Source organism: Notechis scutatus, chromosome 12 (assembly GCF_049901735.1).
Source record: "Notechis scutatus isolate UNSWTSFEM ecotype Mainland chromosome 12, rNotScu1.2, whole genome shotgun sequence".
Taxonomy (NCBI): Eukaryota; Metazoa; Chordata; class Lepidosauria; order Squamata; family Elapidae; genus Notechis; species Notechis scutatus.
The window spans coordinates 12,474,803-12,501,859 of record NC_142020.1 but is presented as its reverse complement, the minus strand read 5'-3'; positions in this window follow the sequence as shown (position 1 = coordinate 12,501,859).

Here is a 27,057-nt window from a genome sequence, read left to right as displayed (position 1 = left end):
CTTTAATTCTGCTTTCCATTTAATGACTAGGTCAGGTGATCCCAGCTCGATCGGCCCAACACAAAAGTCCATTTAGCCCCGGCCGTAAATGGTTTTGCATGAATTCTTCTGGTACCCTGAAATGAGCGAGAATTGAAGGTCAGACACGATTAAAACTCCTATGGGATTTTTTCCCCTCTCTCTCTTTCCAACGGTGGATTGAAAACATTCATGAGTCATCAATTAGGGAGTGAAGCAATGAGGCTTTGTAACTGAGCAAACAATACATAAATGAATGATGGTTGCACAGGGCAGGAGCGTATGACAAATATATATCCTCTGGTGGGTCATCGCCATTTTATTTCATCTTTCTTGGCATTCTTCCCCCTTCATCCCAATCATCGCAAGAGCCAAGAAAGATAATTGACACATCATACTATGCTCTCCCGGGTAGGGACACGCATCCTTTTGCTTCCTAATCATTTCATCTCAGGTTGACAACAAAGCTGGAGTTTTAGCATCCGGGCGGTGTGGAGATGCATGCATTGGACTTCCATCATCAATCAATCCCCGAAAAAAGAGAACCGGGTCCAAGGTGGCATTTGACAAGCCAACTATCCAATTAATTCATTATAGAAAGGAGGCTATGCAATGTCAACAATCTTGGATGGCCGCCTGACCCAACAGGTGTTCCGTTCTTTAACACAATTTGTGGACGAAGAACGGTGCGGGAGGAAAAGACAAACCTTTTTCAGAGGTGGACCAGAAACCAAGAATCTTGGGGTATCTTGGAGGCCAAGAGATTTATATGCAGCAAAAACTAGGGTGGGTCAGGCTGGGAAGATCAGGACCATGCATTTAAGGCAGGGTGTCCCAACTTTTTCTATACCCTGCACCCCTAGAACGCTTCTGATATATTCTTGTTGTACCCCTTAAAAATAATTATATGCATATAATTATAAATAAAATTTTAAAGGGGTGCAAGAATATATCAGAAGCATTCTAGGGGTGAGGGTATAAAAATATATGCATATAATTATACATAAGGGATGCGGTGGCTCAGTGGCTAAGGCGCTGAGCTTGTTGATCAGAAAGGTCGGCAGTTCGGTGGTTCAAATCCCTAGCGCCGCATAATGGAGTGAACTCCCGTTACTTGTCCCAGCTTCTGCCAACCTAGCAGTTCGAAGGCATGTAAAAATGCAAGTACCTTTTGGTGGGAAGGTAACTGCGTTCTGTGCCCCTTTGGCATTTAGTCCTGCCAGCCACATGACCACAGAGACGTCTTCGCACAGCGCTGGCTCTTCTTTGGCTTTGTAACGGAGATGAGCACCGCCCCCTAGAGCTGGAAATGACTAGCATGTATGTGTGAGGGAAACCTTTAACTTTTTAATTATACATATGCACTATAATTTTGAAACTTCTAACCCAAGTTTTTGTATCCCATGGACTATCATCTCATACCCCTGGTTGGGAACCCTTGCATTAAGATCCAGTATTGATTTATTTTTTATGCCTATATACAAGTATCTAGTCAACTAACGGTCAGCACTGAATTGGCGGTAAATAAGAGCCAGCAGAATCAAAGAGGTGCGGGACTTAGGCCATTTGTGGGAATGTAACAATTCCAGGCTGAGTCCTCGCTTGACTCCACCTCCCAGGCTCTGCCTGTCCTTCCCCTACAAGTGTATGCTAAATGTCATCCTTTGAAGGAAGGAGATGCTAGTTCTTGAATGGGTGACAATAACAGGTGGCTCTCTTTGGCATATCCTGAGTTTCTTCAATATTTTGGTCACTTCTAAGTCCTTGTCTAGAGGTTTGAATCAGCTAATACAGGTCAACTAAATAGGAATGGCAACCAAGACCATTTTTATTTATTCTTTCTCTTTTCAATTGTAAGGATAGCAACTATTTATTTGTATCCAGCCTTTATTATATTTACAAGCTAGCTCTATACCCATGCTTCATTATGAAATTATGTGATCGGCCTTAGTTTTTGGGGAGGAAAATAAGGGGGGGAAAATTCTGCCTCTGCCTACCAGCTTCCATCGGTATTCATCTGGCTAGCGTCCTGTCAGTGTGTGAGAGAGTTGAGGGCTGTTTGGAAACTGAAGCAGTATTTGCTGTGTGAGCAAGAAGGAGACAGCAAGGAGCCTGGGCAGGGCTTAGCTCAACTGTTCTGTACTAAAGTGAAACTAAAACTGAAACTGAAACTCCTCTCCTCTGCTTATGTTTTGCATTTGGAACAGATTTCTTTTCAGGTGGGGAGGGGGAGTAGAACTCCTTAGCATCAGAGCGTGTTAATAATAATAATATAGGAAATACTAATGCTCTGATGGTCATTTCAAAAAATCATTTCTTAGTGAGCACCTAGAAGCCAAGAGGAACCTATGTGCCAAATTTCAAGTTTGTAGGCTTTACAATTCTGGAGTTTTTGTGATGATGTGTGAGTGGTATTTCGCTTATATAACTCAAAGTGGCAAACATATCCAACACACCTTCCTCCTCTTATTTCCTTAGAACAACAACCCTGTAGGTTGGGCTGAGAGAGACAGACTGGCTCAAAGTCATTCAGCTGGCTAAGATGAGACTTGAACTCATGCCCTCCCGCTTTCTAGCCTGGTGCCTTAACTATTACAATGAAAGCACATGCATTTTAGCAATTCTTGTTCATTATTTCTACACAATTCTTTTTCAAACTCAAGCCCGACAATGTTCAAAACCATAAATTGGCTGGTTTATTTTAAAATCTAATAATTGTAAATAAGGGGGACATTGACAGTGATTATCCCTCTTCCCTTGATTTTGTTTTACATTCCTCTTGACAAAATGCCAGTTATCTGCTGATCAGTTTTGACAATGCAACGTTTGACAGAAGGCTCTATCTGAATTTGTGTGGGGCGGGGGAATAAAAACACGAGTTAAATATAAGTTATTGCAAAATGCACAGGAATGGGGGGGGGGTTGTATCTACCTGACTTGAAACTGCACTATATTTTATAGCTTGCTGTTTGGTTTGAACGAAAGAGTGGGCGTTTCTGAGAAAAATAAGGTTTTAAAATTAGGAGGACATGACCTGAGATAGCGAGTGGCACCAGTATTTGTGCCATAACGAGGAAAAGGTTAATGTGGATTATGATGGTTGTTGTGCCACACTGAGAAAATAGAAGAGATGCAAACCCAAAGATTGGGCCCCAAAACACGTGGCCCAAGAAGTCTTTTATAGGTGAGACATAATAGGCAAACATAAATGGATAATTTCATTTCCCAGAATTAAAGTTCCTGGAATGTTGGCCTGACATAACAGATTATTACAGGAGGCTGGAAAAAAAATGTGGGAGGAAATCTTTCAAAGTTATCTTGAAGCAAAAAATCAGATGACAAGATGAAGGAAAGAAAAAAAGCACCGGTAAGAAGTCACAAAGTTTTCTTTAGACTCTGAAAAGAAATGGACCAGTGAATTGGCCAGCACTGACCCATTGTCCCTCGTTCTTTATCCAGCCTTTCTGCTCCTAATAAGGTTTAAGGAAGACAGGCACAGACTTCAACGGATAGTTAGAACTGCAGAAAAAAACAATTGCAACCAGCCTGCCTTCCATGGAGGACCTGTATCCTGCACGAGTCAAAAAGAGGGCTGTGGAAATACCTACAGACCCCTCACATCCTGGACATAAACTGCTTCAACGCCTCCCCTCAAAACAATGATATAGAGCCCTGCACACCAGAACAACTAGACACAAGGAGAGTTTTTCCCGAAACGCCATCACTCTGCTAAACAACGAATTCCCAAAATACCGAGAAGCTACCTTATAGAGCTGTGTTACTGTTATCCTTCTCATCTTTGTTTTATTGAGTATCCTAGTATGATTTAGGTTGATTGCTTATTTAGTATCCTGTGACAATCACTGTGTTGTATGTTATGATTTATGATGAATGTTTAGAATAGAATAGAATAGAATAGAATAGAATAGAATGAATAGAATGGAATGGAATGGAATGAATAGAATAGAATAGAATAGAATAGAATAGAATAGAATAGAATAGAATAGAATAGAATAGAAATAGGAATGGAATGGAGAATAGAATAGAATAGAATAGAATAGAATAGAATAGAATAGAATAGATAGAATAGAATAGAATAGAATAGAATATAGAAATAGGGAATGGAATGGAATGAATAGAATAGAATAGAATAGAATAGAATAGAATAGAATAGAATAGAATAGAATAGAATAGAATAGAATATAGAAATATGGAATGGAATGGAGAATAGAATAGAATAGAATAGATAGAATAGAAGATAGGATAGGAAATAGGGAATAGAATGGAATAATAGAATAGAATATAGAAATAGGAATGGAATGGAATGGAATGATGAATAGAATAGAATAGAATAGAATAGAAAATATGGAATGGAATGGAGAATAGAATAGAATAGAATAGAATAGAATAGAATAGAATATAGAAATAGGGAGTTGAATGGAATGAATAGAATAGAATAGAATAGGAATGGAATGGAATATAGAAATAGGGAATGGAATAGAATGAAATAATAGAATAGAACAGAATAACAGAATTGGAAGGGACCTTGGAGGTCTTCTAGTCCAACCCCTTGCTCAGGCAGGAAATCCTATACTATTTCAAACAAACGATTGTCCAATCTCTTCTTAAAAACTCCCAGCATTAGAGAATTCACAACTTAGAGGCAAGCAGTTCCACTGGTGAATTGTTCTCACTGTTAGGTCATTTCTCCTTAATTCCAGGTTGCTTCTCCCCTTGATTCCATCCACTGCTTCTTGCCCTGCCCTCAGGTGCTTTGAGAATAGGTTCACCCCCCTCTTTTTTGTGGCAGCCCCTCAAATATTGGAAGACTCCTATCATGTCACCCCTAGTCCTTCTCTTCATTAAACTGGACATACCCAATTCCAGCAACCATTCTTTATATGTTTTAGCCTCCAGTCCCCTAATCATCTTTATTTATTTATTTTATTTATTTGATTTGATTTGTCAATCGCTTACAAGATAAATGGGGACAATAGGACAGGGATGGTAGGCACGATTGTGCACAATCTTTGTTGCTCTTCTCTGCACGCTTTCTGCATTTGTATTTTTATATATTTGTATAATGTATTTTTAGGATGACTACGATCGTGATTTATCACTTGTTGCTTGTATGTACAGTGAGAGCTTATGCACGGGAGACAAATTCCTTATGTATCCAATCACACCTGGCCCATGAAAAATAAATAATTTCTATTCTATTATTAAGATATAACTCTACAGCAACTGGGAGAGAGACCTAGATGACCTAGTGGACTACAAGTTATGAGCCAGCAATAATTGCTATCAGAAAAGCCAATGAAATCCTAGACTGCATCAACAGAGTATCAAGGTCGCATGAAGCATTAGTACCGCTCTGTACTGCTTTGGAAGGACCACACTTGGGAAGCATAATACTTCCTGACATTCATTTGCCACCCACTCCCCATGGAAAAAAAAAAACCCAATGGAAGAAGATTCACACATTCACGGGGTCTTTGCATTCAGAAATCCTCTTCGGTTTGTTTCTTTGGCCCAACAACTCAAGCGATCCCGGCTGCTAAGTCCATCTGTCAAGAAATGCATTAGGGATCCCTAAAATTAGATAAGAGTCATCCGAGGAGCGAGGAAGGTTGATTCTCCCCCAATGAGATTTCTTAGGAGAGAGTTGCAAGGGATCCTGAACAAGCTCATTAAAAAGCCCCTCCACCACTTCTTGCCTGCTCAACCTCCAGAAAAGGACTGCTTAGATCTCCTACTTTCTCTTCAACCTTGACCGGCTTTGAAATACAAATTGCTGCCCCAGATGATATCATTAGTTTCAAGCATCAAGACCAGCTGGATCGGGGAGAACCCTGAAGGCTGCAGCAGGCTGACAAGGATGCAAGTCAAGGTCAGTTTGGCTCAGTGGTGAAGGCTAGAAATCAAGAAACTGTGAGTTCTACTCCCATCTTAAGCATCAAAGCCAGCTGGGTGACTTTGGGCCAATCACCAGGAGATGGTGAGTTCTAATCCTGCCTTAGGCATGAAAGCCAGCTGGGTGACTTTGGGCCAATCACCAGGAGATGGTGAGTTCTAGTCCTGCCTTAGACATGAAAGCCAGCTGGGCAACTTTGGGCCAATCACCAGGAGATGGTGAGTTCTAGTCCTGCCTTAGGCATGAAAGCCAGCTGGGTGACTTTGGGCCAATCACCAGGAGATGGTGAGTTCTAGTCCCGCCTGAGGCATGAATTCCTTTGCTTTTTCTAATCCAGTATTTTTCAATCTTGGCTGTTTGAAGATGTGTGGACTTCAGCTCCCAGAATTCCCCACCCAGAATAGCTGGCAGGAGAAATCTGGGAGCTGAAATCCACCCATCTTCCAACGGCCAAGGTTGAGAAACGCAAATCTAATCCAAAAAGCTCTATTACTATTTTTCAGTAAAGCCTGCCAGAGGATACTCTCTCCATCTCCCTGAAAAAGCTGTTTGATTTCCACTGGAGGTGGTTTATGAATATATGAGGGGGGGAAAAATGATACAGGACAGGAAATGAAAAGCATAGGAAAAACTAACAAACAACACACAAACGTACATGCACAAACACTCCTACAGACACTAATTGGTTTCAGTGCCGTGGCAAAGCCTGGGATGCTGCTAAGCTAGCACTGAGTTTGACTTTTAATGCAGATCTTGTAGCCTGCAGGAGTTAAAAAGAAAGAAAGAAACTAATTACATTTAATAATTCAAGGAGACTTGATATGCTTCATTGTTACTCAGAAACTAATTACTTCTCTCCCTCCAAAAGCCTCCCTTCCCAGTATAAATAAAAGTGGATGTAGACAACATCATTCCAAATGAAATAAAAGGATTTGTGGACGATGAAAGCCCCTCTGAAGCGGGGGAATTTAGAAAGAGGTGGCAATTCCAACCCCCTAATGAGGGTCATGTTGTCTTGGGGTTGGGATATGGAACTCTACAGTGGGGTAGGTTAAAGCAAGTCATAAATAGAGATGCCTGCTTTCTCCTGAGTAGTATCTTCTCCTTCCCAAGCCAGTACAAGTCTAGTGGTAGATCATTTCCACCCATAGAAGATAACATTTATAGCTCAAGATTGAACTGTGGGGGCCTCAGTGCTCTGTGAGCTTTTCTTTTCTTGCAGACATTTCATTACCCAACTAGGTAACATCATCAGTGCTTGACAGTCTGCAAAGTGGTGGGATTCAATTTTTTTTTTTACTACCGGTTCTGTGGGCGTGGCTTGATGGACATGGCAGGGAAAGGTTGCTGCAAAATCCCCATTCCCTTCCCACCCCAATAACCTGCTTTCCAGCTCCGTTCTCCTGTACAGAGCAACCAAAGAAGACCCAGCCGATCAGCTGGGACTCGGGAGGCGGAGAATAGATGCGGGCGGGGCCAGTCAGAGGCGGTATTTGCTGGTTCTCGGAACTACTCAAAATTTCCGCTACCAGTTCTCCAGAACTGGTCAGAACTTGCTGAATATCACCTCTGGGTTTGCAGAGTAGAGGAGAAAAAGGATTATGGAGTTCTTGGTGGTCTCCGAGCTTGGTTCAGAGGTGGGTATTCAGCAGGTTCTGTTCAGTTCTGGAGAACCGGTAGTGGAAATTTTGAGTACTTCAGAGAACCGGCAAATGCCACCTCTGACTGGAGATTTTACAGTATCCTTCCCCTGCCACGCCCACCAAGCCACGCCCACAGAACCGGTAGTAAAAAAAAAATTGAATTGGTTGTTCTCTTCCAGATGTTTCATGACCCAGCTAGGTAACATCATTTGTGCCAGGTTGGGTTCTCTCGTCCTGCTTAGCCTTTTTGAAACCAGACATAGTTAGCTAGATGCATGAGCTCTTTAAAAAAATATATATATATTAAAAATATGAAGTGGAAATGAGAACCTGAGACTTCTGCCAAGAACGTCATTCAATCTATATCACGTTAACTTCTGCTCCACGGCCAATGATCATTTGGGTCCCTTCACGGCTAGATTGCAGGGCCTGTCACCCTGAGTCATGAGTAAATGGCAATTTCTTAATGGAAAAGTTCTTTTAACACTTATTAACTGTGTTTATTCAATTGAATTGCATTAAAATCCAAATTAAAGCAAACTGAGCCCCTTTGATTCCTTTTAAGTTCTGGGCCTGTCCATTTTTGGACAGCCTGGCTCTTACAGAGGAGCTATATATGACCAGGCTCAGCCTGATGATGATGATGATGATGTTATTCATTTAGTGGTCTCCAATGCTTGGCGATTCTATGCTCAGGTCTCTCTACAATCTTCCAATCTTGCATTGCTTCTTTGACTTGTTGGTTGGTGGCTGGTGTCAGTTTTGATGGTTTCCAGCCATTGTATTCTTTGACAGCCTGGGTTCCTTTACCACTAACTCTTCCAAACATAATTGTTTTCTCCAGTAAATTTCCTTGCATGACGTGGCCAAAATAAGTGAGACATAGTTTTGTGATTATTATTTTTTTGCCTTCCAAATGACACATCTGGTATTATTTGCTTGTTAGTCCCCTTTGTTGCCCAAGCCATATGCAAGAAACTTCTCCGGCACCACAGTCAAATCTGAGTTGATTTTCTTCCTGTCTTGCTTTTTTTAAGGTCCAACTTTCACACCATAAGTAGCTATGGGTGGAATCCAAAGGTGGAGTTAAATGTGGTATTAGTCTGGAATCCTTACATAGCCGTAAACCAGGGGTCCCCAACCACCGGTCCGCGGACCGGTACCGGTCCGTGGAACAAGTCCTACCGGGCCGCTGGTTTGCTGGGCGCCGCCATCTTGTTTTGATGAAAAAGTGCTTCCGGTGAGCTTTTCCAGGTAGAAAGCTATTTCTACCCGGAAAAGCTCACTGGAAGCGCTGGGCGCCACCATCTTGTTTTGATGAAAAAGTGCTTCCGGTGAGCTCACCGGAAGCAATTTTTCATCAAAACAAGATGGCGGCACCCAGCTGATGCCGGTACCGGGCCGCGGCATAAAAAAGGTTGGGGATCACTGCCGTAAACGACTCAAGTCCAGCCCCCTGTGAATTCTGTTGACTAGTGCTAATTTGCCTTGACCATTAGTAATTCAAATTCGTGTGTACAGGAGGGAGCATAAAATAAAGCTTGTAGTACTTTTAAACTCCATCTTGGTTCCTGTTTTTTTTTTGTGCCTGACAGCTGCTCTGATTTAGAGACTACAGAAAATGATCAGTTTCCTACCAAACTATTTTCTAAAAAGAAGTATTTACATTTAATCTCTGCACTGGAAAAGCAAAAGGAAAAACAACCTACCACACCAATGAAGCACAACTTATCTTTATATTTTCCTCTAGCTTTCCTTAATTTATCTTTGCTTGTTAAGGTCATTGACAAGAAAGCATTTTTTTCTAATAAACCTTTATTGCTCCAACTTTCAAAGGAGGCTGGAATGGATTGATATTTTAAAAAGGAGAGATTGTGCCAAAGAATATAAATTGGAAACGTACTTTGAAAAGCAAAGAAAAACTTGATATTTTTTTTAATAAAAAAAATCACTTTGGAGTAATGCCAGAATAGCCTGTTTCATTTGTGTTATAAAGTCTGTTCTGCTTGAACTGTATAAGGACAAAAAAAAATGTGCGTTTTCTAACAGCCAATCTGAACAGGATTTTTTTTTTTATCTAAGTACATCAGCAGATTGTTAATTCAGTACCCAAATGAACAAGAAAGTTACAACAGGGTTTTATAAGTGGGTCATACATAAAATCTTTCAGATAATAATCTAGGACAGCATTCTTTTTCGAGTGTTACCCATCTTTTACTTTATCTAATGACAACAAAGGGATTTTCACATATTTTTTAAACCAGGAAATGTAGTTCAGGTAGCTTTGAAAATGTATAGACCAAATTGATTGGCAATGTCTATTTCATCCCACAAAGGTATTTGCCTCCAATGGGCTTTTCCCGTGTATGTTACTGGGAGATGCTGATAAGACAGGCTTGAAAAATTTAATGCCCTCCTAAGCAAACCCTTGCGCTACGAATCCATTGGTGATGTCCATTTTGCTTCCCGAATTCACAAGGATTTAACCCTAACTCTTAGTGGATTTGCCTAAAATAGGATTTTTCTCATGTATTTTACAGAGAGATGCTGATAGGACAGGCTTGAAAAGTCAACGCCCTGCTAAAAATACTAATGTGTTAGGAATCTGTTGGTAATGTCCATTTCCCTCTCTGAATTCATGGAGAGCTACCCTAATGGGGTTTGCGGCCAACAAGATTTTCCAATGCATTTTACGGGGAGATTCTGATCAATCTACCTCAAAATGTCAGCATTCTCCTAAGCATACCCATGTGCTATGAATCCGTTGGCAATGTTCATTTTGCTCTCTGAATTCATGGGGAGCTAATCCTAACCCTAAGTGGATTTCTCCCCAATGGGATTTTCCGATGTATTTGGCCAGGGAATGTAGATAGGGTGGGCTTGCAAAGTCAGTACCCTCCTAACCATAACTAGGCCGAATCTGTTGATGATGTCCATTTTGCTCCCCCAATTTATTTATTTATTTATTTGATTTGCCAATTGTTTACAAGATAATAAGTATAAGTGTATACATAGTTGTGAATACATGAAATGGGTACATATAAGAAAAATAAAAGAAGAATAAGAGAAACAATAGGACAGGGATGGTAGGCACGTTGGTGCGCCTATGCATTTTCATGGGGAGTTATGCAATTCATGGGGAGCTAACCCTAAGCCTAAGTGGAGGTCTCCCCAATGGGATTTTCCCGTGTATTTTACCCCGAGAGAATTACAGACGGTGCTCAATTTACAACAATTCATTTAGGGAACGTTCAAAGTTATAGTGGCACTTAAAAAATGTGACTTACGACCGTTTTTTCACACTTATGACCTTTGCAGCATCTCCACGATCATGTGATCAAAATTCAGATGCTTGGCACCTAACTCATATATATGACAGTTGCAGTGTCGCGGGGTCATGGGATTCCCTTTTGCGACCTTCTCACAAGCAAAGTCAATGAGGAAGCCAGATTGTTGTGGTTAGCCAGCAGCGGGTGCGGATGGCTGAGGAGAGTGAGGACTCAGATGAGGGGCCAGGACCATTAGGGAGTGGACTGCTGCCTTCAGAGATTGTGGGGGCTGGCAGCAACGATGAGGAGGTTCCCGAGGAGCCTGTGCCAAGTGCGTGTGTGTGCAGGATTGCTCTCAGGAAAGAGTAGTTACAACAGCACGGGCGACTCAGGAGTAAGGCTGCAAGGTAATGGCCCCTCCTTCAAGAAGATAAAAGCCAGCTGTGAAGCGAACGTTCTTTGCAGGAAGCAAAGACGTTTTGAAACTCAGCCTCGTGGACATTGCAGTATCTTAAGTTGAAGACTCTTGTGTTGTGAAATATTTCTTACCTGTGAGTCTTGGCAGTCTTGCACAGTTTTGGCAAGGTTTGTGTTTATCAAAGTTAATTAGTTTGCAGCAGGCTTTTAACTGGGGATTCGTAAGACTCATTAAAAGGTTTCCGTTCCCTTTGGTTCATGTTTGTCTTGTTGGAAAAGGATTTGGGTCAGAACACAGATTCACTTAACAACTGGGTTACTAACTTATCAGCTGCAGTGATTCACTTAACAACTGTGGCAAGAAAGGTTGTAAAATGGAGCAAACAGGTATTTGGGGCACAACTGTTGGCCGTTAAGTTGAGGAATACCTATATAAGTCAGGCTCAAAACTCAGCACCCTCCTAAGCATGTCCATGTGATACGAATCCCTTGGCTATGACTATTTTCCTCTCTTAATTCATGTGGCTCTATCCCTAACTCTAACACTAAGTAGATCTGTACCCCAATGGGATAGGATGTACAATATAGAGTAATAGGTTTGGAAGGGATTTCGGAAGGTCTTTTCCCTACCTCTTATGTCTTTTCTTGCCGAGTGGAAAAAAATTAACTGCATTTATTTTTCTTTGCGGTTCTTATTTACCTAGAAAAACATGATAAATTCACGGCTGTCGTGGGCCCAAGTTTAGACCGGCTGCCTTCCACATTCAGCCTCACTGCACCCTCAAGCGTCACTGTCCCTGGGATTTCCAACTTGCTAACAAGGATGGAGGAAAAGGAGCTTGCCTAACTGAAAGATGAATCGCCCAATCGTTTTTTTGGTTTTTTTTTGCTACTTTGAGCTGCAGAGACATCAAGCTCAGAAATGAACTAGGGATCCATAATTCTTCTCGGTTGGGCTAAGGGGCCATAATAATCATTATTTAGATGGCTGTCAGCAGCAGTCTAATGAGATCCAGCATAAAGTTCCTTCGGAAAAGGGAGAGAGGGAATTGGTTAGAGTTGAACAAACCCCAAAATACTCTTGCAGCGGTTGGCTTCTTAAAATTACGGAATAAACTCAAGGAGAAAATAACTCCCCATAACTGTGGCAGGGTGGGGGGGAGATTCAGCTTTTTCAGTGGCCATGGGTCCCTCTGAATCCTTTCTATTGGGTACAGAACTGTAGTGAGAAGGATGTCAACTCATAAAACATTCCTATGCCTGTTTTAGTAGTTGCCATAAAATGGGGGGGAAGGAAATCTGGAAGAGAGTTTGAAATTGAAAGTACATTCCAACACTTATCTTTAAAAGATTGTAATTAAAATACCAGCGCTTTTGGCCTGCAAATATATTTAATTGGAGATCGTGAATGATGACACTCAGCCCGTGAAGTGCTGAATTGAAGAATCTGGTTTATGAGACAGACAGAGGGGAAACAGGGTCACAGGGACTGTAAATCAGGGGTCGGTCGCCAACCTTTTAGACCTCAGGGACCACCAAACTCATAATTTTAAATCCTGCGGACCATTACTATGAATTTTGACTGACGGTGGCTTGTTGACATCGGTGGGAAAGTTGGTCCCATATTAGAAAGCTGCAGTAGTCACAGGACTGGCCCTTTGGTCATCCCGGAGCAGCTACTCCTCCACTTAGGTGCACCAGCTTGCCATAGACTGGAGGAGCTGCTCCAGGATGACCAAAGGGCCAGTCCTGTGACTACTGCAGCTCTGGAATATGGCACCGACTTTCCTACCAAGGTCAGCAAGCCACCCCGGGGCAGATTTTCCTCCCCCGCCATTGGTCTTACCTTCCAGTTCCAGCTCACATGGCTCTACTCAAGGTAAGGTTTGCGCTCAGCTGGAGGGTGGAGGCCAGTGGGTGGGTGGGCTTTGTGTTCCCATGCAGCCTGGATTAATTGCTTTGGGGGGGGAATTTCTCTGAGGACCACCAAAATTTTCTCATGGACCACCAGTGGTCCCTGGCTCACCGGTTGGTGACCACGGCTGTAAATTACATATGCCAGAGTTGGCTTCACACAGGGCAGGGCCAGTATGTTGCCTCTAATGAGTCCTTTGAAGTTGATGGAAGTTTGGTTCAAGAATCATGATTTAATTAGAGCCATTGCTGAAATCCTGACAAAGGGTGTACAGGCACCTGGTGAAAATCACAATAGGATGTTTCAATTGTGTCATTTCCGTGACATGAGAACGGCAGGTGAAATTTTCCTGGATTGGGTAGGGATAGTGGGGGTTTTGAGCTGCATTATTTATTTCTTGCCTTATTTTTTTTTTACAAATAATGTAAATGGATGCTCGTTTTAAGGCGTCCCTTCCAATTTCCATGGGCACATTATTTTATTTATTAAATGGTTTTATATGAGTAACGGGGTGGCCTAGTGGCGAAGACCCTTGCCTCCCATTTGGAAAGTTGAGCAGCAGATATTTCTCTCCTAGGGCGCAAAGAAAAATAATTATCTGCTGTGTGAACTCTGTCTGGCGTCGGGAAGGGCAATCGGTCATTAAACGCTCAGCTCCATCCAGATGCCCCGAATTAAGGGATTACAACGTCATAAAAAGGGGAGGTTTTTTTTAATTAAACAAATTTATACGATGGCCCAACTCACAAAATGAAATGACAAGGTCTTGGGATATGCGTGTTCTGTATAATCAAGATCCTTTTCAAAGTTGCACATGCCGTACAAGGTGTGGAACTGAATGAACTGGATCATGCATGATTGCACGGAATATCCACCTCCCAAGATCTTGCCATTTCATTCAAGAACACCTGGGTGTGTTTTGTTGGGAGTTTCTATTTGGGCCCTGTCATTCTGTATGATTCCAATGTCCTTAAGATTGATTCAATTTTTTTTTTAAAAAAAAATGTGGCACATGCATCCCAAAAAGTAGGAAAACAACATATATTGATCTTTGAAAGTGCTTAAGGATAAGGTAAAAAGTATGACAAGGTTCAGCCAAATCAATACATATAAATTAAAGCTCCCCTTGGCTCTATGGAAAACAAAGAGGACTACAGACATTAAGAGGTTTAAGTGGACATTTAAAAACCTCAGCACAGCAGATGACCAAAATAGTTTGAATAGGCCTTTTTTTTTAAAAAAAAATAATTTTAATATGTGGAGTAAATGCATCCATTACGTATTTCTAAATTTTGAAAGGCATGGGATCTTACCTTTGCAACAATAACAAAAAAGCAGGCATAGGTTGCTTGCTTTGCCCTGTACTACAAAGGCAGTTTGTCCTCCATAATTCCTCTCACATATCAACTTTTCTACACCTAAATGAAGAAATCTGTCTTTTGTATGTCCTTTTCTAAATGAACCATTTATCATTTCCGCAATTTACTGTCAAGGATGTGACAACCCCTTGCTGATAGGGCTTTAGAAGAGAATGAGGCTGTATTCATCAAGATTGGAGTTTTTTGGTAGCAACCAAATACCAAAAATGATTCTTCTGTCTTCGGAAGAAACCTGTTAGTTGTTAGTAGGCAACAAAGAAGGAGGAACATCTTTGTGAGTCAACCAAGAGCTTCTTCTGAAACAACAATGGATGGAAATTGAACAAGGAGAGATTCAAACTGGAAATAAGGAGAAACATTCTGACAGTGAGAACAATCAACCCATGGAACAGAAGTTGCCTTCGGAAGTTGTGGGAGCACCATCACTTGAGGCTTTCAAGAAGAGATTGGACTGCCATTTGTCAGAAATGGTGTAGGGTCTCCTGCCACGGTCAATACGTGTATTATTAAATATATTGTACCTTTGCTGTGGCCTTCTGTCCTTATTCCCAACAGGAATAATTCTGGCTTAAATTGAATGTGTTCTCCCACCATTTGCTCTACCCATGCTGTATCAATCTCCAATATTGTCAACTGATATCAGTTTTCAAGCAGGTGTGATTTGGAGTATCTACAGATCACCTGGTTTGGGAAAGCTGGTTTATGTTGATCCTGAATGGCTACATGAATCTTTGGATCCTATGGAAGAAGATTAGGAGAACGTCTGGTCTAATTATGATTTGCTGAGGCGGTGTTAAAATCCCATAGCCTTTGTTTTTGTGTTTTCATACTTGTTCTGTCAATGTAGCTATCAGGATTCCAGCAGTTACCCCCATTTAAATCATGAGTCTTGAGCCAAAGTTAAAAAGGATTTATGGGGAGTTAACATGCCGGCACTGCCTGGGTGTAGCCGACTCTGAGACACATCATTCATTGTCACCCTTGACCCTGGTTTTTCCCCCACCCCCTGGGTATATCATAATTCATATTCTCCAATGGGACACCTCCCTAGCCAAGAGTCATCAATCATGCTCTTATTAGAATTTTGCATGGCAGAAACTTCAGTCACCTAGTTACTATCTTTGAAGACATTTATGGGATGCAATTTCGGTTTTGCAAGCTGCTGCACTGCTCCGCCCTCCCTTTCTGTTTGCAACTTTAAAAAGACCAGAGAAATATTTTATGAGCTGACAGTAGCTTTAGAATGAAGGAGATTTAGCGCACCAAGATGTGGTTCCTATCTGGTTTATCCCACAAGGATTTATCCCACATCAATCTTGCAGGCATGAAAGTACAATTCTTTGTCGCTGTCTCCTTTACAGCCTGAGAAACTAGGGTGGGGGGTATCTCTTCTGGGCCTCTTGTCTTACCCATTATCCAGCTAAGGGCTGTGCTGTCTCTTATCTGAGCATTCCTTTTGTAGTGTCTCTTCACCCAGTTTCCCAAGGTCTTTCTCATATACCATTACACTTCTGCAGGTGTCCCCAGATCCTTTCCTCATAAGAGTTGCACTAGTAGTCCTCTTCTGAACTTATTCCAGTTTGCCCCGTCCTTTTTGAATGGTGGTGCCAAGAAGAGGACACAGGACTGACTCCAAGTGGGGTGTGACCAGTGCAGAGTTGAACAATTAACTTCCTAGACAACTGGACTTTGTATGCTGGCCAGTTCCCTTGAGGAAATCAAAATCTAGGGAGACATTTGGGGACTCGTGCCAGCTGTGAAGAGCCCAGCCTTGTTTTGCAAATTGTTTTCAATAAATAGATTTTCTCTCAGACATGATCTCAACCTTTTCAGGGCATTGCAACTGATGTGTTATTAGGGAAAACAATTGCAACAGGAAACATTCAAAATTCTCGCCTTTCTCTCTGATATTATTACCAGCTTCATATTTTCATCTAACTGTATTACACACACTTCCCTGGGATCACACCATTGTATTTTGATCTTTGCAATATTCCTGGCAAACCAGACCTGAGGCAAAAGGCATAAAGAGTAAAATAAAACAAAAGCAGCATTGAAAGTAGTTATCAACTTATGACCACAATTGAGAACAGCATTTCCATCACTAAGCGAGCCAGTTGTTAAGTGAGTTACACTGGATTCTACAACCTTTTTTGGGCCACAGTCGTTAAGTGAATCAGGAGGTTGTGAAGCAAATTCAGATTTCTACATTGACTTTGCTTGTGGAAAGCCAGCTGAAAAGGCCGCAAATGGCAGTTTAGTGTCCAAGAGCATGCAACTGTTATAAATACATACTGATTACCAAGTGCTCAAATTCTGATCCTGTGACTGTGGGGATGGATGCTGTGATGGTCACAAGTGCAAGGACCAGCCGTTAACTGCAAGGACTGGCATTTTTCAGCCCCCTTGTAACTTTGGTCTCTAAACAACCGGTTGTAAGTTGAGGACTTCCTCTATTAAGTTCTCAACTTCAGTTTCAAACTGTCTACCATGGACCTCACCCCATTCCTAAGAGGTCCTTAAAGAGGGCGTGCATAAGCGCACCAGCATGGCAACCATCATGCAGAAAACCCAACCAAACCTGGATGTTGTTGTTTTTTTGCAACCCTAAGTTCTATACCTGTTATAAATTTGTTTTCTTTTTGTGTTGTACAGGTCATCTTCAAGAAGTGAGGGGAGCTGAATGTCAACTAAAAAGATACTCCTTTGGTCTTTTTAGCTGGCAGAAAAAGGGAGTGGGGGAAAACAGTGCTTTCCTTAAGTGTCTAGATAATCGCCCTGGCAGCCCAAAGTTGTCGGAGCGCAAGAATATTACTGGAGATGATGATTGATGACTTGGTTGTGGATGTGTCCCATTGGAGAATATACATCCAGGGGGTGGGGGGAAGACCAGAGTCAAGGGGGAAATGAATGATGTGTTTTAGTATTGGCTGCATCCAGCTAACACCCACATGGCCACTTCTAATAAATCAATTTTCTTTTTTCTCTGGGAGTTGCGGCTAGAGGCTTATGATTTGAATGGGGGTGTATTTGTTGGAGCCCTGACAGTGTCCCTGTCTTACTGTCCCCATTTATTTGTATTTAACTTCCTTTGTTCATGTTTACGTTCATACCTATGCTTGTTATCTTGTACATGTTTGACAAACAAACAAACAAATAAATAAATAAATTATCCCTCGTCACCTCCAGAATGGAGAACTTCTGTCTCTTCAGAGCTAGTTCCTTTTCACCTCAGAGTGGAAAAGAGAGAAACATAGATTGAATTCTTCTCCCGATTAATGCGAAATATAGAAAGCAAATTGATCAGCTCAAGGATTTTAAGGGCTTCTCCAAACTTTTTACTGGATGAACAAAAGCCCCTCTGAATTAAGGCTGACTTCATTTCAACTCTAATTGGCAGAGACAATCCAGAAATGTAGGAAATGGGCCTACATTAAACTTCAGGAGAACTCAGTGAAGCAGCTGTCAATTATTATTTCTTATGGGCCTACATTAAACTCAGTGAAGCAGCTGTCAATTATTATTTCTTTTTGACACCGCAGCCTGAAAATGTTGGCAGCTGTGCTGAAATAGCACCCAATTCTTTTTTTATTTAAAAAAAAAACCCAGTGTTTGATATGTTGTAACAGACAAAGCAAGGAAGTTGTTCTTTGCCAGGAAGTCTAAAATATGCATTTTTAAAAATCTGCATGGCTTTGGGCACGCAGGCGTCTCTGAAGGGTGTACATATGTAGAATGTAAACAGGCTCCAAACATTTTGAGTTCAACTGAATGTTTACACGCATGAACTAGGAACACGCAGGTTAAAATGAGAAAGTTTTACAGACTCTTTGATCATTTACTTAAACGCAGGTGGGTGGGTGTATGGGAAAACTTTTGCCAATTATCTGCACCATCTTTTCCCATATAAAATGCTTATTGGAGTTCTGACCCACGCCCTTTTCCAACAAATCAAACACAATTCAAAAAGAACAGAACCCTTGTAATGCTTTTACAAAATAATTAGCTGTGATAAGCACAGGCCTTGCCAACCTGTGCGAGACTTGCCAAAAGATAACAGACAAGAAATAATTTGCAAAATAAGAATCTTCAAATACAACTCAGGATACTGGAATGTCTATGAGGTTGTAGTTTCAAAACGTCTTTGCCTTCTGTGAAGAAGGTTAGTTTCACAGCTGGCTTTTATCTTCTTGAAGGAGGGGCCATTACCTTGAAGCCTTACTCCTGAGTCGCACATGCTGTTGTAACTACTCTTTCCTGCTAGCAATCCTGCGTGCACATGCACTTGGCACAGGCTCCTCGGGAACCTCCTCATCGCTGCTGCCAGCTCCCACAATCTCTGAAGGCAGCAATCCACTCCCTGATGGTCCTGGCCCCTCATCTGAGTCCTCGATCTCCTCAGCCGTCTGCACCTAATCACAACAATTGGGGAATTAAATATTTGTCTGGCAAAACAATTGCCTAATTGTGTTAGGGGATTTGTAAGCACCATGGATCTCCAGAGGTGCATTTCTATCAGAAAGTATAACCTTGGCATTTATGCTTCCTTTCTCCTGTTGGAAATCAGCTCTAGAAAAATCCATCTCTGATATTGTTTTGGGAGCCAACATTTGTTGTGAAAATGTTCTCTTTTTACCCCCCCCCCCCACTTTTCATAGGAGCTGTCTGCTGTTATCTAGTAATACTGAGATAATGGATTCTTTCATAGCTGTGGTTTTCTTTTTCTTTGTCAGGTTTATTATACACAGAACTGTTTTAATAAAATCAGGAAACCTCATTTCAAGCAGTCGGAGCTCCCCAAAGGGAGGTCAGAAAATGGCCAGAGGGCAAAGGCAGTGTTGAAGCAGAAATTGTACATCTTTTGTACGTGAACAAAAGTATACAACTTTGTATTATAACCCTGGCACCTTGTGTTTTGGCTGCACAGGTGTGAATGGATGCTGTTTGAAAGCAATTCCTGCTTATAAGGTTCAACCATTTGCTGTCCTTCGGTTTGATTTGGGGGTGGAATGTACAATGATTCACTTAGTGACCTGTGATGACCTGGGGCATGGCACATAAGCAACAAAGTCACAAAAGTAGGTAAAGTCCCTTTAATAGCTCCAACTTGGCTCCCAATGTCCGGTTATCTTTGGCTGGATAAAAGAAAACTCTCCCTAGAACAGTCTTTAAAGGGAAGAAATTCAGTCCGAACCCAAAGTAAATATACATTATAAATAAAAACCAACACAAACCACTGCTGCAGCAATTAACGAGACAGGGCAGGATAAGGGATTGAAGACTTCCAAAAGAATGAAACATACACAGTTGGGAGGACGCCAGAACCCAGATAAGCCTTGACAAACAAAGATAATGCACACTTTGCTTCCAGCAACTTTGCTGTGATAGTTTGCCTTTTTAAAACAGTTTTCCCAGCTGCAGCCAATGAAGGGGATCAGGGCCCTTTCCTCCCCGTAAACCACGCAACCCATGTTGCTCCCTTCTCAGTTCCTCCCTGCATGCTCTAGGATGAAGAGGGGGTGGCCTTCCTCTGAATGCCCAGCCGGACTGTGCCCTTCCCCAGTTTCTTCCACAGCCAGCGGAGCCACACTCCCATTCCCTGTCAGCTGCTTGTCCTCCCCCTCAGAATCAGATTCCAACAGGGGCATGACAGTGAACATTTGAAGTTATGGCACTGGGAAAGGGGGTTTTATGACTGTTTTTTCCACACTTATGACTATTGTAGCTCTCCTATGGTCATGTGATCAAAATCCGGACACTTGGTGAACAGTTCGTATTTATGACGGTTGCAGCATTCCATGTGATCCCCTTCTGACAAGCTAAGTCAATAGGGAAGCCAGATTCATTTAACAACCATGTTACTAACTTAACCACCTGCAGTGATTCACTTAAAATGGATCGTGTGGCACGAAAATGAAAAGTGTGGCAAGAAAGTTTGTAAAATGGGACAAAACTCACTTAAAAACTGTCTCGCTTAGCAACTAAAATTTTGGGTTCTGTGGGGTTCGTGGTGCTCTCTGAACTTGCTTGTTTTCATTACCCTAACTAGGTAACATCATCAGGTGATCACTAGCACTGATGATGTTCCCTAGTTTAGTCATGAAACGTCTCCAAGAAAACAAGCCTGCTCAGAGAGTGCCAAGGACTCCTCATTTCAACCCTGAGCTACAAATATTCTCCTTTATTTTGGATTCTATTGTGGTGGTAAATTGAGGACAACCTCTAATCCAGATTCCCAGGAGGGAGGGGTGCATTCCAGAGGACCAAGGGACAGCGAGGTTTAGAGGGTTTAGGTGAGTGGAAGAGTGTTAAGATGAGTCCTCCCTAGCAGTTCTCAGAATATCTCTTTAACTGTGCAAGTAGTTTGCTTTAATTTGGCAAAATTCCTACCTTTGGGTGAGGAATAATAAAAAAAAATACTGTCCAGACAAGCACATCTTCCTTGGTTTTTGCAGCTTGACAGAATTACATAATAGTCATAAAAAGTATAATACCTTTTCAATAAATGGATGCAAATCGTCTGCACCCAAGAAATTTGGGGGTGTGATTGATGATCTTTCTGCAGACTTAAAGGGCAAGGGTTATGTTTGTAGGACATCAAAGACTCAATGCCTTCCATATACTCAATCAAAGACTCAATGCCTTCCATATACTCCTTTCTCTCATTTCCATTCATTTATTCCAGGTTTCCCCCAGCTACAACAGTGACATCCTCCCTGCTGCATTTCTGTCGAATAAAAGCAACACTTGGAATACATAATTGTTATGGGAGCTAAATTATATTGATTCTGACAGCTTTATAGCAATTTGAAGATTAGAATTGGCAAACGTTCCGATTATTGGTGGAATAAATCCAAGCAAATGGATTCCTGACAACAGGAAGTTAAGAAAATGAATGCCTTCGATAGAATATAACTTACTGGGAGCATCTTCACTTTTGGAATTGAGTTAGTGTCTTTGATCGTTTTCGTAGTCTGGAAATCCAGGAGATATTTATTATATTGGTTTGGAGCCTGTTCATTAGCTACTTTCCTTGTGGCTGTGTTCAAGCAGCCCATCAATCTCTAAAGTAACAGAAAATTTGTGTGTGCGTATGGTCAGTTTCTAAATTACTGACTTAGTGAAAGGGCTAATCAGATTCGCGGAATGAAAAGAAGAAAGTTTAAGAGAGAGGTTCTGCAATAAGAGAGCCAGTTTGGTGTAGTACTTAAGGTGCTAGTCTAGAAACCAGGCGGTAGAGTTCTTGTCCAGCATTAGGTATGAAAGTCAACTGGGTGACTTAGGGCCAATCACCAGGAGACAGTGAGTTCTAGTGCCACCTTAGGCCAACTAGGTGATTTTGGAACAGTCACTCTCTGTTAGCCCAGCCCCGCTTCACAGGGTTGTTTTGTGGTGAAAATAGGAAGAGAAAAGTATTATGTATGATTGTCATCTTGACTTATAAAGTAATAAAGGTGAGATTAAAAAATTAATATAGTATGAAAACTTGTAAACAGAAATAATTGCTGCTGAGTTTCAAAATGCCTGAATGCTGGAGCTTTGGGGTTTATGTGTGGAAGACCTCAATCCTTGTTTTCACAGCTTTGAAAGAGTCAAAAACAGGTGATATGACCAACATCTCCCTGGAAACCTGGACAGTTAGCTAGGGAATTATTTGCTATCTGGCCAGATAATCATTTGAATTGGGATGAGGCAGCTTCACATAACTAAGGTACTAAACTAAACTACGATTTCATACTTATAAAAGATTTACCTTTAAGTCTTCTGTTCTTGATTCCGAGCGCAGCTCTAAACTGTGATTGAGTGCATGCAAAAACTCTCCAGTTTCGTCTCCAGCCAGGAAGGGAAAGGATTCAATTTTGAGAGGTGTTATCAGGGGTGGGAATCTACCAGTTCTCACTTATTCGCTAGAACTGGTTGTTAACATTCTAAGCAGTTTGGAGAACCGATTGTTAGAAGAAATTACTGGTCTAATCCTGTAAGGAAGGCAGGAAGGAAACGTTCTGGTGTTGCTTACAGAAACTGCCTCTCCATAAACCCTTATTATGTTCTTGGCAGGACTAGACTTCCTGTCTCAGGAACCTCTCTGGAGTTTTTCCCCCTCCTTTGCTGGTACTTTGCTTGTGTGGAGGGACCATTCAAAGTTACAATGGCACTGAAAAAAGTGACATATGACCATTTTTCATACTTACGACTGTTGCAGCATCCCCACAGTCATGAGAGGCCAGGCAAGGAGATGCGTGCCTCGATGTGAGTGATGTTGAGTTGGCCACCCCCAGCCAATAACATGACCACCAAGCCATGTCCACCCAGTCACATGACCACCAAGCCACGCCCACCACGTAAGCCACGCCCACAGAACTGGTTGTTAAAAAATTTAAATCCCACCTCTGTGAAAATGCCTAAGCTGTGATGGGAGCAGGGGCCGACGTGAGCAAGAAGGAGTTGCCGCGATTAATTGTCCCATTCCACTTGCTGTATATAATGTCAAACTGAACATTAATCTGCACATGATTAGATGAACAACTAGGAGGAACAACTGGATGACAAATGCAAACTAACCTGAGCTGTGCAACACACACACACACCCAGTGAAACTGTATCACCTTTCTTTGAGCCCACTAGAATATTCAAGCATGGAATACTGTTGAGAAACTAATGCGGGCTCTGCCAGCTGATCATTAGTTATCTTTGGTTCGACACTTCATAAATTATTTGCAGTGGGTCTCTGCTTTTACGAATAATGATAAAATGGTCTGTCAGAAAGAATGAGGCTCAAATGGAGTTTCAGGATAAGAAATGTGAAGTATGCCTGATTTAGTAATCTGGGGGAACCAGATTAAAAGCGGAGCCCAAATTCAAATATGATATAAAAGTGTGTGATTTATTAAAGGAGAGAACAGGCACCCGATTTTTCCTTATCTCCAGGACAGAGTGTGGAACCACTGAATGGAATGATTCCAGACCCCAAATTGTCAATAAAAGCTGGAATTTTTTAAAAAAAGAATCTAGACTCTATCAATGCATTGGCTAAGAGAATTTTGTTCTGCGCAGGTAAAAGCAGAACAATGTTCCCTATCTGAGAGGAGAGGATTGTAGAAATGATCCGTTGTCATTATTTTTTGAGACGTAGAGGTGGTCCTTGACTTACAACCATAGCGGAATCTGTCCATCGTGGACGTAAGTCATGATAGTAAAACAGATCTCCCGCTTATGACTGAGAAGATTTTTTGCCTCTTTTTTCAGCAGTCATTAAGTGTAAAATATAATTAATTTAGATACTGGACTTGAAATAGTCCATATTTGCTTCTTTGCCCCGAAAATAAGCTGATCTGAAGCAGAATGAGGACAAATCACATTTATTTTTTTATATGTAGACCCGAAAGCAACAAACTGGAGGGAACGCCCCCATACTATAAAACATATAGTTGAGATTAGCACATGTGCAGACATCAGCAGTACACCATTTCTAGGCATCTGGTTTATTTATCGATTGGTTTTACTGCTTCTAATCTACAAAGAAGGGATAAGAAAAGACAATAACCAAATATAAAATGAAGTGATAACACAAAAACCAAAGCAAAACCAGAAAGAGACAGGAAATTAAAAAGGAATAGCAAAGAACAAGTAATACCCCTCAGAGTAAATCTCTATAGAGCAAAATTCAGGGCCTATGATAACTGTCAGCTCTGCCATTTTTGCTATGCTTCACTATACTTGCTGGCATCTTGCCATAAACGGGGAGGGATAGAGGAAATTGGGGAAGCTGTGCAGGTGGAGACAAGACAGGTGTTTGGGAGGGCTCTATATTTAGGGTGCTAGGGTTCTAAGCCTAGAAAAATGTTGTGGAAAGAGGGGGGGAGTGTCACCCGAACCTTTGGAACAGTGAAGGTGTTCCTTCGCTTACATTCACGCTATACATGTCAGGTGCAAAGGATCAGGACCATCAGTTAAGTTATAGTTCAGAAGATCTGTTGCTCATGCTTAAACACAAGAACCTAGTCAACTAAAGTTCAACACTGAATTGGTGGCAGAGAAGTCAACAGAACTGGAGGGGTTTGATTCAGACAGTTTGCAGGAACATAACAATTCTAGGCTGATGACTCCCTTAACTCTGCCTTCTCTTCTGCATCACATATAGAAACAAAGGCAACTACAGGTTGTCCTCGCTTAATAGCCACTCGCTCAGTAACTATTCAAAGTTAGAAAGGATCTCTTCAGAACTACTTATGACCCAATGTCTGTTCTCTCCAACCCCCCACCACTCACCACCCCGGCGATCACATGACTGCATTTTGGGCACTTGGAAATTGAACTTGCATTTACGGCTCTTTGCAGCATCCTGCAGCACATGACAAACACTTTTCAGCATTTTTTTGCTGTGTGTGTTTCCTTTTTGGTTTACTGCCCATTAGGGAAAAGGGGTTTATTTTAACAATGACCACATTTGTTTAATGACCGCAGCATTCACTTAACAACCACTGTAAACCATAATTCTGGTTGTGATTTGAAGACTATCTGTATCTGTATAAAGTACAAATTTGTACTTTATAACTGTATTTGTATAATACAACAAAGTACCAATGACCTTCAGATAATTTCCTTCCAAAGGAAACCTCAAGCACAAAATCTTAAGTGCTCTTGAAATCATTTGCTGCTCACAGGCATGATGTCAAATTATGACATTTGTCTGAATTTCCACACATGGGGGTTTAATAAGAGAAAGGGATTACCCCAGATTTTATGAGGAAGCTTAGACGTTTTACTTTCTCCATTTATCCCTTAGGTCATAAATCACAGCAGGCCCTTTAAAAATAATGCACCTGATTTACAGGATATTAGTAATCTCAGACTATTCACTGCACTTTCATGCACGCACACTTTTAACATTCCTTTTACAACACTGAGCTATTCAGCAAAAATGCCCAAAGCAGAAACAAACAACCAAAGTGCTTAATGCATAGAAAATAGGATTCCGATCAGGAGACGTCATAATTTTTAATGGACAACTTTAATAGTCAAGCGACTGTAAATCAAAAAAGTGCAACAGATGAGCCTGACGTTTTGCAAGGAGGGATTCATTTCCCTTCCCCCACTCCAAGTATTGGACTGACAGGTTTCACCATTGCTGTCTTCCCCTCCAAGGAATCGGGGCATGAGAGAGAGGCTTTGGGATGTGTCATAGCAAAACAGGTAGAATCTACAGCAGTGTTTCTCAACAACTTTAATATTTCGACTGCAAATCCCAGAATTCCTTCACCAACTTGCTTTCAGGCCTAAGCATCCAAGATTGCTGGGTGACTATGGACCAATAGCCAGGGACAGAGAGTTCTAGTCCCACCTTTGGCATTGAAAGCCAGCTGAGTGACCTTGGGACAATCATTAGGAGACCATGAGTTCTAGTCCTGCCTCAAGGATGAAATCTGGCTGGGTGACTTTGAGCCAGTCCTTCTCTTTCAGCCCAACCCACTTCAAAGGGTTGTTGTTGTGGAAGAAATAGGAGGAGGAAGGAATATTAGGTATGTTCACCACCTTGAACTATTTATAAAAAAAAATAAAAGTGGGATATAAAATAAATAAAAATGGATTCCTTCCCTTAACGAGAAAGATGGAACTAGGACTTTCTATTCAAATGAGAAATTGTCACCAGAAATGACCTTCAGGTGGAAAAAGTATGTTATCTCTATGAGGTCTGAAAGCAGAACCCACAATGTTTACCTCATTTCAGCCTTATGTGAATCATCCATAAGCATTGCCCTGTTCTGCGCCTTAAGGAAACTAGCCATTAATGATTGGGAGATTCCTTAATTACTCAGTAACTTGATATTTTGTTTTCTCCCTGGCTGAACTGATTGGGCCACTGGAGTTTTATATTTCAAAATACAATTACGAGGCTTGCACCCTTGCCAATTCTTTGTGTGTCAGAGGTGAGAAATCTGGCTAATGTGACATTTGGTACACTCCCATGCCCTAACCGGTGTCAAATAAAGAAGCTCAAAACAAAACAAAAATCCTTGAAAACACCCTTAAGGCTCAACTTCATACATTTCCCTTTTTTTTTTTTTTTTTAAATAATAATCTGTGAAGAAATGGTGCCACAGGGCATGTAGTTAGCTGGGAGGGTTTCACATTCTCTACATTAAAAAATAAATAAAAAGATTTTCAGCCACTTAAAAGTATAAAAAGTTGGAAACACAGCCAAAGAATAAGGTAGAGCTATTTTGTGGAGGGTTAGAATCCAAGAGAAATATTTGTTAAGGAGGGTTGGATGAAAGTCTGGTCAAAACCAGAGGAGAACCAAAGGTCTATCAAACTCTTCCCTAATGGAGTCTTCTCCATTTCCCATAATTCCAAGCTGGCATGACCAAAGATGTCTCCATCTTGAAGACACAATGTTAGAAACGGCAGAATGGTTAATACAGTTCAGGACTTTGGAGAGCTCAAAGTCCGCTCAGTGGAGCTGTATGCAAAATCCCATATTATCTGGATACACACATCCTTA